This window comes from Oreochromis aureus, linkage group 3 (assembly GCF_013358895.1).
Source record: "Oreochromis aureus strain Israel breed Guangdong linkage group 3, ZZ_aureus, whole genome shotgun sequence".
In the NCBI taxonomy this organism is placed as follows: Eukaryota; Metazoa; Chordata; class Actinopteri; order Cichliformes; family Cichlidae; genus Oreochromis; species Oreochromis aureus.
Window position 1 is genome coordinate 30,896,767 of NC_052944.1, and position 16,703 is coordinate 30,913,469.

General features: G+C 37.0%; 1 pseudogene; it reads left to right on the forward strand.

Moving 5' to 3' along the window:
* Positions 1–1,036: 1,036 nt before the first annotated feature.
* LOC116321215 lies at positions 1,037–15,586 on the forward strand (annotated as a pseudogene).
* The last annotated feature ends 1,117 nt before the right edge of the window (positions 15,587–16,703 follow it).

The following is a 16,703-nucleotide window of genomic DNA, read 5'->3' on the forward strand; positions in this document are numbered from 1 at the left end:
GAGTTTTTGCCAGCATAAGTTTAATATCATGTGACAGGTCTGTGTGATATTGAGCTACAGTTGTGATGCATATACTACGTTGTTTAGTTTGTTTTTGGGACTCTCCATCAATTGGTCTTAGAACTGAAGAAGCTTCTCGGGTGAGAGCGGAAACGTCTTCAAGAAACTCAAAGACGTCCAGTTGATTTTCTTTCCAAATTCCTTTGACCATGACCTGATAACTGAAAGCCTTCACAGACACCCCTGGGCATACATTTTCGATGGGCACTAGCCAATTTGTTTTTTGGAGATAAGGCTATTTTTTTTCCCTCTTCAGGAATCAGACATATCTTAATAAAAAAAAAAGGTAACCTCTAAAATATCGTTAATTAAAAGGAAAATGAAGCTACCAGAATTTTCTTGCGTTATTTAGGATTAAAAGAATAATGTTTATTCGAGGTTTTCCTGGTGATTTCCTCATCTTTTTTCCTTCTTTCAGCACCTCTCAGAGTACCATGGTGCCACCCTCAGATGGGTGTTGAAAAAATAACAGAGCCCTGAGAGGTTTTATAAGGAAGTTCTTTTGGGATGTGTCCAGTTAGAAAATGAATGATTTTTTCATTTGTCAAAAACAAAAAATAAAACAATAAAAATAAATAAAACAATAATGCAGGTAAAACTGAACTACTTACTTGTTTCAGTGGTTGTGAGGTGCAGCAGGCCCCAGAGGAAAAACTGGCTCCTCTATTTAGATTCAATCAGACTTTTAGTTTAGAAAACCCATTGTGATTGTGAGCTGCTAACCTTCGGGTTAGCTTCAATGTCATCACACTGAACATCTCAACAACTGTACAGTTAAAAGCAGTGTTTTCATCTGGGATGGGTACCTGGTTTTTGTATTGTTTTCCCATCATGCCTGTTTCATTCATTTTGGAAGTACCAGTGTTATGGGTTATTGACTTTTCCATATCATGCAAATTCCTCCCATCACTGGATGACGCTGTCAGTGACATGGAAAACTATTTTAATATTCAAAACCTGACCTTATCGAAAACAGTTCATTTTTTCAGTCTGTATTATTGGTTCCTTGAGAGTCACCAGGTAGAGAATGAACTGCAGACAGATGTAACCAGGTGTAAGTTTTAACACTTCTAATGTTACTTCATGTTATTTCGTGATGTTTGTGTGTGTGTGTGTGTGTGTGTGTGTGTGTGTGTGTGTGTGTGTGTGTGTGTGTGTGTGTGTATTTTAATTTTGTGTGTGATGATGTCAACGTCTGCTGTGATATTTCAGGGGTTGTTTAAAAATGTATTTTAATTTTGATTTTTCAGGTGAACAAAAATCAAACTGATGATGTCAACATCTGCTGTATCAAATGTGATATACTAGGCATTAAGGAGTCTAGTAGATAATTATCTCTTGAAATAGTTGTAATCACATTGCTCAATTATTTTTTTTATTATTTATCATTTATTTAAAAAATTTCCAGACTAAACACAAAAAGTGATTGTGGACAAAACTGATGTTTTTTTTTTCTAGCATTGAAAGATGACACAAAATATCAGAGCAATTCACACAAACTTAAAACTGAAATTCTAATATTAAGATAAAACACCACCTTTTATATCAGGGGTTGGCAACCCTGGGCACGTGTGCCACAGCTGGCACGCGAAGGGTTAACTCATGGCACGACCATAGCTGGTCTGGCAATCGGGCATACCGGGCATTTGCCTGGTGGGTCGATGGTGATTTTTCGTTTCTATAGGCTGATGGTTTTTGTTGTTTTGTTGTTGTTTTTATTGTTGTTGTTGTTTTTATAACGGCATGAACAATGAAAGGTGGTAGATTGGCCAGATGCTGGCCGATGTGTAAAAATAACTCAGTTGTTTGGTGGTGGCTATGGCGGAGCTTCCACAAAGTCCAGCAGGTGGATGATGGAAGGGGAGGCAGGAGGAGGTGAGACCTGAGGCAGCCGCTGGTCCGAGTGTCAGGTGAACTGAACTTCAGGTAAGAAGTTATGACCTGCAGTCTATCTGGGTCAGATATAAACCAAGTTTAGGTGGAGTTTAAAACTCATACTGCGTACTAGCTAGCATGGCGGAGTTTCTATACAGCTGGGTGGGTGCTGTGATGTTACTGATGGTGAACTTTATTTTATTCATAAGGTTAATTATTAGAGTTGCCAGCCGTCCCGTAAAAAACGGAATCGTCGCGTATTCAGAGAAAATATCATGCGTTTCATATTGAGCCGAAAAGGAACACAGTTTGTCCCGTACTTCAGCTAGAATGGGAAAAGACACAAAGCTGAAGTTATTCAGCGTCTTTACGCTGCACAGCTGCCTCTTCTCTTAATCTCTCCTCTCCCCCTCCCTCTCCTGTTCCTACTTCAATCATGAAACTGATCAATGATCAGCTGATCGGCTTTTCTGACGCAAGTCCCTCTTTGTCCGTCTCCCACTTTGCGCCAGAAAGAGGAAACTAGCGGATGTCATGCTAAACAACAGCAGCACGTTTAAGCTTGATCAGCTGTTGTTAATAATAATAATAATTAATTTCTAGTATCAGCTGATGTTTGCTGGAGCCACAGCTGTAAAGCTGGGCCGATTTTTTGTCCCAGTCCAGCCCTGGGCACGACACGCAGTGAGTTAATCTGAGAGGGTGCATTAAAAAATTAATGGCCGGGCCAGCGGTGCACATCGCAAATTAGCTCACATAGACACATTAGTTGTGCTGCTTCTTAATTAAAGTATCTTTGCTAACATTCGCAACTACCAGATTCAACTTGTAATTGGCCAAAAATAACTTACCGGTGAGAGAGACGTTGCTAGCTGGCAGTTTTTTGAAGCGATGTTGAAATTTCAACATTATGACACTTCAAATGCTTCAGGAGCTGTCCGCTCAGCGCAGCATCAGCACCGCAGAAATACATCAATACATCAATACATCCGTAGACTGAAGACAGAATTCACAATGGGTTTTTGGGACTTTCAGGTGTATGGACCAATGTTTTCTTTTCTGATCAAACCAGAAAGCTTTAATGAGCGGCTGGGTTTGTTGGATTAACTGGACACAGAGAACATCGAAATTCAGCTGATTTAAATGAAAACTCTGTGGGGGTCAAAGTTTGCAGAACTACGAACGCAGCTGGAATCCACAGCTGTGTGTGTTCATGGAGCTTGCATCGTCCCCTGCTGGACATCACTACCTGACAGGTTTAACTGTCTTCAGAACATTGCAGAGGCCTTATTGACAGTATTTGGCTCTACATATCTGTGTGAGCAGATTTTCTCTCACATGAAGAGTGTCCTCAGGTAGCCGTCTGAATGCTGGACACTCGGAGACCTGTGTCTCTGAGTGGGAGACCAGGGATCAGATTAACACATGTATCTCTGTATTAACAAACATGCCATATTGGCCCAGTTTATTTTTCTTATGATTGTTGTGAGGAGACCATAAATAGCATTTGCATTTTCTGTTGTACAGTTCATTTACTGTTCTTGTTATGGATAAAAAGTGTCTTTTTTTTTTGTTTCAAAATAGCTGATAACTGCCAACATCTGCAAACAAATATAATTCTATAAAGTTATTCTATATAGTGTGTAACTGTAAACATAGAGTGTTATTAAATGCTAATGCAACCATATGGCACATTGACTTCTGAGGAAATTTTAGATGGCACTCATCAGAAAGGTTTCTGACCCTTGTTCTATAGGGTCACAGAGCCAATCTCCTGAACTGTTCAATGCTTCATTATAAAAGGCTATGTTTTTACCAATCATGGTAACTCTTACTGATAACATTAAATTGAAGTTTAAGTTATTCCGCATTTCATTCACGATGTCCATGTGTGCACACTGCTTTGCAGTTAGTTTTTTTTTCTTTTCTTGTTTTGTTTTAATGCCCATTTATTCTAACTGTAAAAAATCATAGTGGCATGAATTATAACCTGCTCTATTTCTCAATATTTGTTTGACACATTTCCAACCATCTTAACACAGACATACAGTGTGCACTGAAGTGCTGTTGAAGTCATTGTTCCATGGTGAAATTTAGTATCTGCCTCATCAGACAGATTAAAAATGCAGCGGAGTCTGTTTCTGCTTGTTCTGTTGGGTAAGTGAACCAGGTTTACTTGTTGTTTTCATCTAAAAATCCTATAGTTTAACATGGATTCAAAAATTATTGAAAAAAACAATAACAAAATCATTTATGTTTTCATTTTGTAAACTTAAATATTTTTTATGTGACAATTAGATTATTGCTTTTATGGACAGGTGTATTAAAGTATTATTTCTTTTTCTCTTTTTTTAGGTCAGTGTTTCTTCTTCACATGCTATCTGTATGAGTACAGATTTATCACTGAAAACAAGACCTGGCATGAAGCACAGAAATACTGCAGAGAGAATTATACAGACCTGGCCAAAGTGTTTAATATGGCAGACATGGAGAGCCTCTATAACCTCACAAAGAATCAAAGAGAAGCCTGGATTGGACTGTACAACAACACAGATGGAAAAATGTCATGGCACTGGTCGCTGCCAGGAGTGGAATACATTGAAAATAATAGCAACTGGAATCTGTCTGAAATACACAGTAATGAAGGCCAGGGGAACTGTGGGAGAGACAGGGACAAGTGGGGAAATGCTTCATGTGCCCATGGGATGTGGTTCATTTGTTATGATGGTGAGAAAATGCAGATAGTAATAACACTACCAGAGAAAGAATGACATAAATTTCTTGATAAGGTCTATATTTTGATATTTCTTTTTATTATATATCATTTATTTCTGTTTTATTCACAGAAAAAAAGAAAGGTAATAAAACCTTATATTTGATTAAGGATAAGGCAAACTGGACTCGGGCTCAGAACTACTGCAGATATAATCACACTGACTTGGCCAGTGGAACTGATCAGGTAGATGGCAATGAAATGAAGGACCTGAAAATATCCCACGGTGAACGGATGAGTGTGTGGATCGGTCTGTTCAGAGACAGCTGGAGGTGGTCAGATGGGAGTGATTTCTCTTTCAGATACTGGGATATGCAGTTATTCAATGATACACAAAGCAACAAGACATGTGCTATGACTCTGTTAAACAGATCAGGAAAATGGAGCTCTGATGAATGTGGCAAAGAAAAACCCTTCTTCTGTTATGATGGTGAGTTTTTATCACAAAATGTCTCTTCTGCTGTAGCACAGAAATCACTGGGATGATTAGATTCGAATATTATATATAGAGAGAGAGAGAGAGAGAGAGAGTTTAAGTGCGCATGCTTTTATTTTTTCTTTGAGAGGTGAATATTTTAAGTTGAAAGGTTGATCAATTTAAATAGCTGTGCTACAAATATGGAAGCCTCAACAAGTTCAGAATCATTCCTCTGCAGTCATAGACAAAAATCACAGATGCTTAATTGTTTAAAGAAAATTTAAAAATTCAAGAATGGTGACAATGAAACAAATCAACCAGTTAAACAGATATTGAATGAGGTAACGCACTGCATTCCCTTCCTCCAGTGAGGTCTACGGGTGAATCTGCTGTATGATATGATTGATTCTAAACTCTTTTTTTGTAAATGCTGGAACTGGAAAAACAATCTCACACAACCGAAACAATGACATTCACACCCCTCCTCGTCTTTGTATCAGTATTTATCTTGTTTATGTGTCCAATGATCTTCTTATTTATTTGTTTGCTTAAAAGATAAAGTGATCCTGGTCAAAGAAAACAAGACCTGGGAGGAGGCTTTGTACTATTGCAGAGACAAATATCTTGACCTTCTTTCCATCACCAACCTTGAAGACCAGCAGTGGGTCCAGGAAAAGGCCAAGAATGCTTCAACTCCTTTTGTCTGGCTGGGGCTGCGCTACACCTGCACTCTGGGTTTCTGGTTCTGGGTCACTGATGAGGTGGTTGAATATAAAAACTGGGACTCTGATGGAACGACCGATGGCTGTGACATGTCTGCAGCCATGGAGAGTCGAGGAAAACATAAATGGTTCAGTAAACTTGATAATAATCTGTTTAACTTCTTCTGTTATAAAAATTAAAAGCACTCTGCTCAGTGGTAACTGGCTTGTTGTTCATTTACTGCTGTTTACTGTTATTCTTTTCATTTCCCGCTTTTTAATTATTTACTCAACTTGTTTTTGGTGTGCAGTGAAATTTTGATTCATAAAAGGATTCTGGGAAATATAATCCACTGTGAAATGCTCCTCACAGTGGATTTTTGTACTTTGGCTGTACTTTGTATTTTATTTACTGTATTTTCTCCCATTACACCAGTAAGGTGGTAATTTTCCATATGTGATGTCAAAATGTGGTGATGGTTCTATAATGTATCAAATTATGTATGATGTTTTGTAGAATCAAATTAACAAATTCTCAGTTGAATAAACTGTTAAACCACAAGATTATTTATCTGGTTATTTATTGCTTTTCTCATGATTGTCTGGAAACAATATCGTAGGATCAACCACACCAAATGAACCCTGTATGCCTTTGGGTTATATAACAAACAGTTACAATAAACATTAAAAATTGGTCAGTTTGCAGAATTTAATTACTAACATAGTTACAATAGTCAATTACATCAATCAAATTAACTGGATTAAAGTAGGAGCCTTGAGGCAGCAATGAGGTAAAGAAAAACCAGGTGTTTAGTCAACAAAATTGAAAAATACACAAAACAAAATAAAATGATGTTGTCCAAATGTGAGATGTAGTTCCACCAACAGCCTCTGATGTTAACTGGCAGTCTTTTATATACTGCTGCTAACTGACCATGCTACATTGTATACGGTCACATACACAACTAAATGGAAAAAAAGAGATCTAAAGGACTCTCGATAGTCAAAAATTGTAAAAGATCTTTCAGAGGTATGCAGCACTTTTGAAATTGCTAAGATATTGTGGCGTGACAACAGAACCATGAAACGTTTTGTTGCAAATAGCAAACAGGGTCACTAGAAACGTATTGAGAAAAAAAAAAGATGCAAATTAACTGCCAAAGATTTGAGAAGAATCAAAAGTGAAGCTACCAGGAACCCATTATCCTCCAGTGCTGCCATATTCCAGAAATGCAACCTACCCAGTGTCCAGAAGTACAACGTGTTCAGTACTTAGAGACATGGCCAGGATAAGGAGGGCTGAAACCACCACTGAACAAAACACAGTTGGAATTTCAAGACTGGGCCAAGAAGTATCTGAAGACAGATTTTTTAAAAAGGTTGGATGCCGATGTTCACATTTTATCAAAAAGATGAAGACAGAGAGGATGAAAGAGGAGCTGTCCGCTCTGAATGACCATCACAGGTAGGGGATTATGATACCAGCTATCAGCCACCGCTTAAGACTCTCTTAAGACTACCATGACCTCAGTGACTAAGAACCTACACAAACAGTTGATGATAATGTCCACAATGAAACTTTATTTTCTTTATTATTTATGTGATAACTAAATAAAAAAGGAATAAACAAATTAACAAAACATCAGTAGCCTTAGATATAACACAAAATTGGAATAAAGTATTCAGGATAAACTTAAGTCATACTTGTATAGAGCTCAGTGGGGGTTGAATGTGAAACTTTTTCTGTATTTCTCCATGAATATGACTCAAGCCATCTTCCAAGTTCCACACAAGGTTTAAAGAAAGATAAAAAGAAGCCAGTTAAATGGCAAAAAGCATCCTACCATCCAAAACATTTCAGAATGAGACTCTCTTGTATTGCTCACTGGACACTAAACTGTGAACTGTTTTCTTTCCTGTTTCTTTTATGTTAAGCAAATTACCTCTCTCAAACTTGATGGTGGAGCTCAGTGGACCTCTGTGGCAGTGGCAGATGACTACAGTCTCTCAATTTTATTTAAATCCTGACTTGTGCAACATTTTTGCTTGTTTGTTGTTTTGTTTTTTAAAGAGCAGTCTTCATAAACATTTTGGTGAGTGATAGAATGAACAATGCTCTGCCCGATCTAAAATGTGTTGCATGTTTAAGATAAGATCAACTGCTTTTCATGATATACATAATGGGCTTGATGCAAGAGTCAAGGCGAGCCCACAAGGTATTAAATTGCAGCTGGTCAGTTCATGAGGTTAGACCTCTCCAATCTGACCAGTTATAGAATATGTATAATTAACTGAAAATGGCAGCCTTACAAAAACACAATCTGATTTAAATGACTTACTGGTGAGCTGCTCAGCCAGTTGGAAATATCAATTTCATAAACAGATGTAGATTATTAAGGATTAAGACCTTTTACTAGTGAAAGTATAAATGTGATTTTACATGTAAGTGATGTACATAATGTTTACTTGTCTACTGAAAAAACAGCAATTATAAACATTACTTATTATTACCAAAAAACTACAAAGTGGCATTTTTTTCTGTGATTTGTAGTTATCTGTAAACTTGTGTCTGTGGGCTGAAACAAATATTTGTGAAATAGCAGCAGTGTGTTACTAATTACATGAATTGAGACGTTGTATTGTAGAGAGCAGAATCATAACTGAAGTTAATGTGATGGAATTTTCCGTTAATAAACTCTGCAGCGCGATCAGCTGTGGCCAAGCTTTTTGTTATTTTTTTAATTACTTCATGCAGGAGAGCTAACACACATCAAACATCACAGTTCTACAGTCATCAGAGCTTTGTCCTTGGGACACCCCAGCTCCTCTTTTATACCTTCACACACACACAACTCCTGTACCTTACAGTTTCTTTCCCACCTGCGCTGTTGCTGGGCAGAGAGCGATTCCCATTAGCCTCCCTGGGAGTTTCATACAGTCAGCAGATAACATAACTGAGCAGGTCATATTGACACATGCGTCCTTCACCTAAGAAATAAAAGGATATGCGAAACTCTACAGTGAATTTCTAACCACCTAAATCTAAATGTGAGAATAAACTAGAATTTTTCTTCATCACATTAATTAATTAAATGAATAAGTAAATTAATTAGTAAAAAGTATATTTGTAAATTAAATCATATCTAAATGACAGAAAAGACTGTGACACAGTGTCATACATACAAAATACGGTCCTGTGGAGGCAAGTCGAGTAACTGAAAGTGAGATGGGGTTTTTTTGGGCTGAAGGCAGGTATTGTCTGTTTGTTTGTTCATTTATTTCAAACACGTAAATAATATACAGGTACATTTAGTAAAGAAAATAAGAGAGAAAAAAATACTATACAAAATAAAGTCAATAAATGTCAGTATTGCTTCTGTTTTGATTCATTTACATGTCAAAAGGCAGTGGGAAGAAGTACACACTTATTGTCTTATCTGTGTGTTTATTCACCACTCTGCTTTCAATCATGAGTTATTATTCATCTCTGGCTCTCTTCCACAGTTTGTTTTTTTTGTCCGCTCTTCCTCCCATCATTCCTCTCTGTGAGAACTGTACGTTAGCAATTGAGACATTTTTAAACTGTTTTTTCTTGGAGTTCTCTGTGTATTTCTGTAGGGTCTTTACCTCACAATATGAAGTGTCTTGAGGTCATTGTTGTTGTTATTTGGCCTTAGATTTTTAAAAAAGCACACATAAAAAACTGCATTGAACTGATGAGCCAAATCTGGTAGAAGGGAGCAGTGGGACTTAAATAGATCATACCCAACTATCTGCAATGAGCTGTGTATTAAGTTACCTCAGAAAATTACATACTTTATCTTTAATGTTTGACTGGTGGACCAAAGTCGCTTTCAGCATCCACATACTTTTCATTTCTCAGTTAATGGCTGATGTATTAATGTAAACCAGGCAGAGTGACTAGCAACTTCACTTCTGCTTTCAATAAACAAACACATGACACAGTCTGCTTCTGTTTGCCCTCCTCCTCCTCCTACCAACACATTTGTCATACTGACTTTGACCTTGAGAATAATTCACTGCAAGAATATAATATAATAATAATAATAACAAATCTTATTTCTTTTCAAAGTGTTGCATAATTAATGTAATCTAAAGAAAACAAATAGATGACTGCATTATTCTGGAAAGTTACACTTTATTTGGATACTTTTAAAAACAAAAATCTATACTTTTATCTACTAAAAACCTTAAATACGACCTTTAATACAAGACAACAAACCTGGCATGAAGCCCAGACCAGAGAAAGATATACAGATCTAATGAACGTGTTTGTTTTTCTTGTGTCCTATTTTAAACCCTTGCATTAGGTAAATGACCTAATGTTGTGTCATTGTGGAAATAAGAGAACAAGGGAAAAAATATTGAGTTGATAATACAGAAGTTCTCATGCTTACAGCATACACACCATAATCAAGATTAAATGACCGACTTTCAACAATGCTGTCTTTATTTGGACTATGGTTTGCATATTTCCTACCACATACCATTCACTTTTGATGCACGTTTTATTTGTTGATTGTTCATGTGCAGTGGTGACATGGTGGTTAGCACTGTTACCGCACAGCGAAAAAGACCTGAGTTCAATTCCCCCACTAGGCTGCGGTCTTTCAAATAGTAGATATACATGGTAGCATTTTAAAGTGAAAACTTGTGATTTTAAAAGTCAGTTTTTTCCTTCTGCCAACATAAACACTGAACAAATTTAATTATATACTATACTCAAGAGAATAAAATGAGATACTGCAGGAATCAGCATGGCCAAAGTGTTGACATAAAAACAGTTAACAGTTATTACAAGTGCATGAAAATGACACATTCTGCTCTCGGTAACTCGGTGGTTCATTTTTGTTTTTTTCCCCATTGCATTATATAATTTACCTCTAAACTATCTAAATGATTATCACATTTTCATACAAGTAAAAACAAAAAAGGTCAATTACAGATTGTGAGAAACACAACACTCAACTCAACCTGCACATTTCAGAATGACACTTCATGGTTTTTTCTCTGGGTAGTCATCTTCTTTTTTTCCTATTTCCACTGCATCATGTAAATGAGTGTAACATAAGCTTTACAGAAAATCTCTCCATCTGTGCATCACCATGGGAGTAAGAGATATTTGAAATGTCTGTATTTTAATATTCAAATTCTGACCTGAGCAAAAAGACGTCTCTGTGTTAGTATAAGAAGCAATATTTGTGACAGTCCTCCTGAGTGCATCCAGAAGACATATCAAAGTGAAAGAAGAAGAGAAGAATTAACCACATGTAAGTATAAAATCTTTCACGCCATTACATGCTCATGATGGAATGCAGAGGTGCAATTTAAAGATGTATTTATAGCACGTTTATTATCATTTTCATCATTACAGGAAATCAAAGGTGGGTAAAAATGATTTTTGGCTAACCGTAACATTATGAGTGACATGCCAGCACCCGAAAACTTTAGATACTTTATGAGCTGACTTTACAGTGTTTAAAAGATGTCCACAATGCAGAAATGTACTTTTCTTGGGGAAATGATATCTAACAGTAACAGAGACTCCATCTTACTTACCTGGATGATTGAGCATGCATCACGACAGTAACAGAGACTAATAACAGGGTGTTAGTTCATTATTTGTAAAACATGTTTTTCTCAGTGTTACAGAAACACACAGAGTTTATCGTCAGCGTTTTTCACTCTCTGATTTCCTTGCAGAACATAAAGATGTGCAGCATTGCTGCAAACTGACATTCCTTGTTTGCAGCAGATAAAAAGCTGAGGGTATCTTTTAGATTTGTGCTGGACTTTGCACAGCATGTTGGCTCATGAAGTAGATCAGCTTCTACTCACATCAGCAAAGCTAATGTTGAGACAGCTGAGGACTGGGGAAATGAATCCTGGTCTAATAAATGAATGAACTTCAAAATAAAATATTAGATTAAGTTTTGAACTGGATGAATTAATGGACACAGTTTTGTTAGCACACTGTTGTGTAGATGGTTTTCATGATTTGAATACCACAGGATATTTGAATAGGGCATCCTTTTATTTTTTAGAACACCTCTGGGATCATGTAGAAGAATAAATTATGTAACATAGAAGTAATGCAAATATTTTATTTCCCCATAAAAGAAGGATTTTTGAGATGTCTTTAGGCAGCAGGAGAACCACAGACAGACAATTACACACAGCAAAAGCATTGGTAACCCTGTTAACATTATTATATTTTATTCTTGGCACCAATGCATGTAGTTATGGATCTGCAGCTGATCTCTAATGTCACGTTTAATATTGAAATTCTGATTTTAATGAGGTAATCAAGGCTTACATTACAGCATAATACAGGAGAAGGAAAAGAAGGGCGAGACAAGAGTGAGCAGAGCAAACAGTCAACTGGAAAACCATGTAAGTTCTTATATGTGCCCTAAATATGGTGGAGTTTCCTCCACAATGTTAGGAACCCCTCCTTCCACAGATGGAGACATTACTGTCAGCTGAATGTCTCACTCATCTAGTTTGTGCTGTAGTGACAGTCTGTGCATTCTGTAGGAAGAGCAAACCTGGAAACATTTACTGAACACAATTAAAATATTTTAAAATCTGAAACTGGAGATTTATTTCAAATGATGTGTCAGGGTATACATCACCTGTGTGTCGAGACACTGATACAAAGACCGTGTTTAGATGGTGTGGTTGATTTAGTTTGCATGTTCCTAACATGTTCTAAATGTCTCCATGAACAGAGAAGAATTGTGACATACATGCATTAGTCCAGCACACAAAATCTATTGGAATCTTTATTTTCATTTTCATCTGACAGGGATAAGATGCACTGGATATTATTTCTGCATATTCTGATGGGTAAGTGGATAATTTTACCAGTGCTGTCGAGTTCGAGTTTGCTTATTGAATGCTTTCTTCTAACAGAACATATATTATGTCTATCATATTTCTGTATTTCAGGTCAGTGTTGCTTCTTTACATGCCGCCTGTATGAGTACCACTTTATTGCAGAAAACAAGAGCTGGTATGAAGCACAGAGATACTGCAGAGAGAAATATACAGACCTGGCCAAAGTGTTTGACATGACAGACATGAGCAGACTCCGTAACTCCACACAGAATCAAGGAGAAGCCTGGATTGGACTGAACAACAACACAGGTGGAAACAGGACGTGGCATTGGTCTCTGCCAGGAGTGAAATACATTCAAAATGACAGCAGCTGGAATCTGAATGGAAGAACTGGTAATGAAAAGCCTGGGAACTGTGGGAGGAAAAGAGACAAGCTGGTAGATGTTTCATGTGACAGTACTATGTGGTTCATCTGCTATAGTGGTGAGGAGATGTGAATATGAAATATTAACATAAAAAAAAAGTATGGATTGTAATGTTATCACATGTGATTACAAAAAGGGGAGAGTTTCAGAAGATAAATTATTGAGGGATGTCTTTGTGTGTTTTTCTTTTGGTTTCATAGAAATGAAGAAAGATAAGAAAACATTGCATTTGATAACAAAACTTATGAACTGGACAGAGGCTCAGAGCTACTGCAGATCCAATCACACTGACTTGGCCAGTGGACTCAATCAGGTAGATGGAAAAGAAATTGAGGCCCTTATGAAGTCTAAAAATTCTTCTTTTAGAGCATGGGTCGGTCTGTTCAGAGACAGCTGGAGGTGGTCAGATGGGAGTGATTTCTCTTTCAGATACTGGGATATGCAGTTATTCAATGATACACAAAGCAACAAGAAATGTGCTATGACTCTGTTAAACAGATCAGGAAAATGGAGCTCTGATGAATGTGACAAAGAAAAACCCTTCTTCTGTTATGATGGTGAGTTTTTATCAACATGTGTCTGACTGGTTTTCTCTGAAAGGAGGATCACTGGAATCACTGACAAGATCCAGCTGAACATGTTGTATATTTTTCAACAACCTATTTATAGATGATGTATGATTTTCTTTTACAAATGAATTTCTAAGTCATGAATGTATTTATGAATTTATGAATTCAACTAAATCACTTTAATTATCTGTGGGATAACTGACAGCAACTGTTGAACCACTTTCTCTGTTGTCTGTAAAGAAATTGAATATTTGAGGATCTTGTTGACTTGAGTGCAGATTGTTACTATTATCACACTTTGTTCTGCTGTGGGTAGAGAAACACACAAACTTCCCATAGTTTTTGTTTTTTTAGAACAAAATAAACATTATATAGAATTTCTCAATTATACAGTTCAATAGATTCAATTGAACCTGTTATTTTGTTTTTATGGCAGATAAATTGATCCTGATCAAAGAAAATAAGACCTGGGAGGAGGCCTTGGATTACTGCAGAAAGTCTCACAGGGGACCTGGTCTCCATCACTAACCATTACCAACAGAGATGGGTGGAGGTGAGAGCCAAGAATGCCTCGAGTCCTTTTGTCTGGCTCGGCCTGCGCTACTCCTGCACTCTGGATCTGTGGTTCTGGGTCAATGACCAGCTGGTCTGCTATGAGAAGTGGAGCAAAAACCGAAAGACTGAGGATTGTGGCAGGGCTGTGGGCATGCAGAGAGGAGGACAGCATGAGTGGGTCAGTCAGAGAGACAATGAGAAATACAATTTTATTTGTTCTGTCAAATAAGATTTAATCATAACTTAAATATTTCACTCTGAGCTAAACTTCTTTGATTGTTTGGTTTCGTATTTTTTAGACTTTTCATGTTCTTCATTTAATTTGGTTTCCTTCGTTTCTTCTTGACTGTCTGATTCAGTGATATTATACTTACTTACTTCAATATTGCTGCATTATTCAGTTTTTACACTTTTGTTGTTAGATGTTTTGTTTGTTATATTTGCTGTTATCTTTTGAGTAAATAAATAGCAATCGAGTAAATATAAATAAACTATTTTAATGTTTTTAATCTTTAATGTTTACTATATGATAGAAATCAATCTCACTGAGAATTCAGGACGATTCATGCCACAAAAGACTTAAAACTACTCTTTTTTTCATAATGATATATTTGAAGTGACATGTTGTAAACTGATCATCTGTGTCTGTGAAGACAAATAAACTGAGTTGCAGCTGTAACAGTCTACACTACTAACAGTAGTTCTCTGAGCACCTATTTCTACACAGATTAACATATTAATATTTATTTTAAATCATTAGGAAACCAAATGCACTGTGTTTTCAAATAACATTTAAAATTCGCCAACACACAGAATGAACTAAGACTTCATGACAACATTTTTTTCTAGTGTTTTATGACGTTTTCCACCAATAGAAACCTTCGACTTGTGGGTCATTCATGGCAAGCTTTCACCTGGGTTGAGAGTTGAATATTTCAGCAGTGAAGCTCCACCATTTAAAAGCATCACATTTAAAACAAAAAAAAGGAGTTGAAAAAGCAAGCATCAACCACAGACCTCTCTAAAGACAAATAAGAGCTATGAAAAAGAAAGCCCTCATTTAAATCAATGTATTTAATTGTTATTTCACTGGAGTGTAGTTTAGAAACCAAAACAAATTCGAGAGTGTTCACATAGACTATGACAGCCAAACACCACCATCTAATGGCTATACAGGTTAGCAGCAGAGTAAACATGTATTACATTTCTAATGTGTCTACAGATGTGACTGTTACACTTTATCCACAGCATAAAGGTGGACTGTGGGATGTGGGAGAGATTAGTAGGTTGCAGTTTTGGAAGTTGTTGTGTGTGTAAAAGATTGTCCAATAAACTAATGTTGTTCTCTGTTCAGAGTGATGTCTGCTGTTTTTCACACCACACCTCTCTGCGTAACAGTGGTGTCAAAATTAGGATTATTTACACCTGCGAATTAAAGAGGAAAACACACTAAATGAGAGCAGTAGGATGCAGAAAAATATGTGGGACAAGGAAAAGCCCCCTTGCTGACAGGGAAGAAAGAAAAAGTGAAAAACAACTGAGCCAGATGGCTGATGAGGATGATTTTGAACCAGTGGTACGACCAAAGCAAATAACAGTTGGGGTTGTGAGTAAAGAACTTTCTGAACCTGATATCTTTGATGAAATTATAGAATTTACATGATGACCCAAAACAACAGAAATAATACTGTTTAAACAGATGAAACAGCTGAGTGATAATACACCAAAGCTGCAACATGATGTATGTTCTGAACTTCATCAGCCTTCTGTCCAGAGGGACGTTTCTACAACAGCTGTTTTCCCAAAGCGAGAGACTGAGTAACTGCCTCATCTATCAGCTGTGCAGCTACCTCATGGAGCCGCTGAGCGCCAAACTGAGCCTCCTTCTCCATCTCAACCACTCCATGCACAGCCTCAGCCTCATGTTGTACAAACTGCTCTGGTACAGAGAGCAGAAATGGTCTATGTAGGTGAACCAAGAATACCTGACTTCAAAGAAGGTGAGGATCTTAAAAGTTTCTTTGTACAATTAGACAGCAAAGCTAAAACCCAGCATAGGTGAGATTGAGAAGGACTTAGTGCTGAAGCTGGAGTTGATCCCACATGATGTGGGGTGAGAGGCAGAGTGCAGCATATCTGAATACTGATGCTGGCAAGCTGCATCCTGTTGTCTCCATAATTTTGATTACTTATTAAAAATGTATTTTCATGGACATTTTCATGGGTTTGGTCTTCTTTTTATGTTTATTGATTTATTTTAGAGTTTTTTATCTGTCCTTGATGTCTCTGCATTTCATTGTGAACCAGTCCTATATTTCATTTTTGAATCTCTGATTTCTGTGCTCAAACGGAGAGTTAGTTTTATGTGTTTGGTTTACAGTTTTCAGGTCAGTCATGTTTAATATTTACTCTTCTTACCTTCATTGTGTCCTCGTGTCTCAGCAATTAACAGACAACTCTAACAGT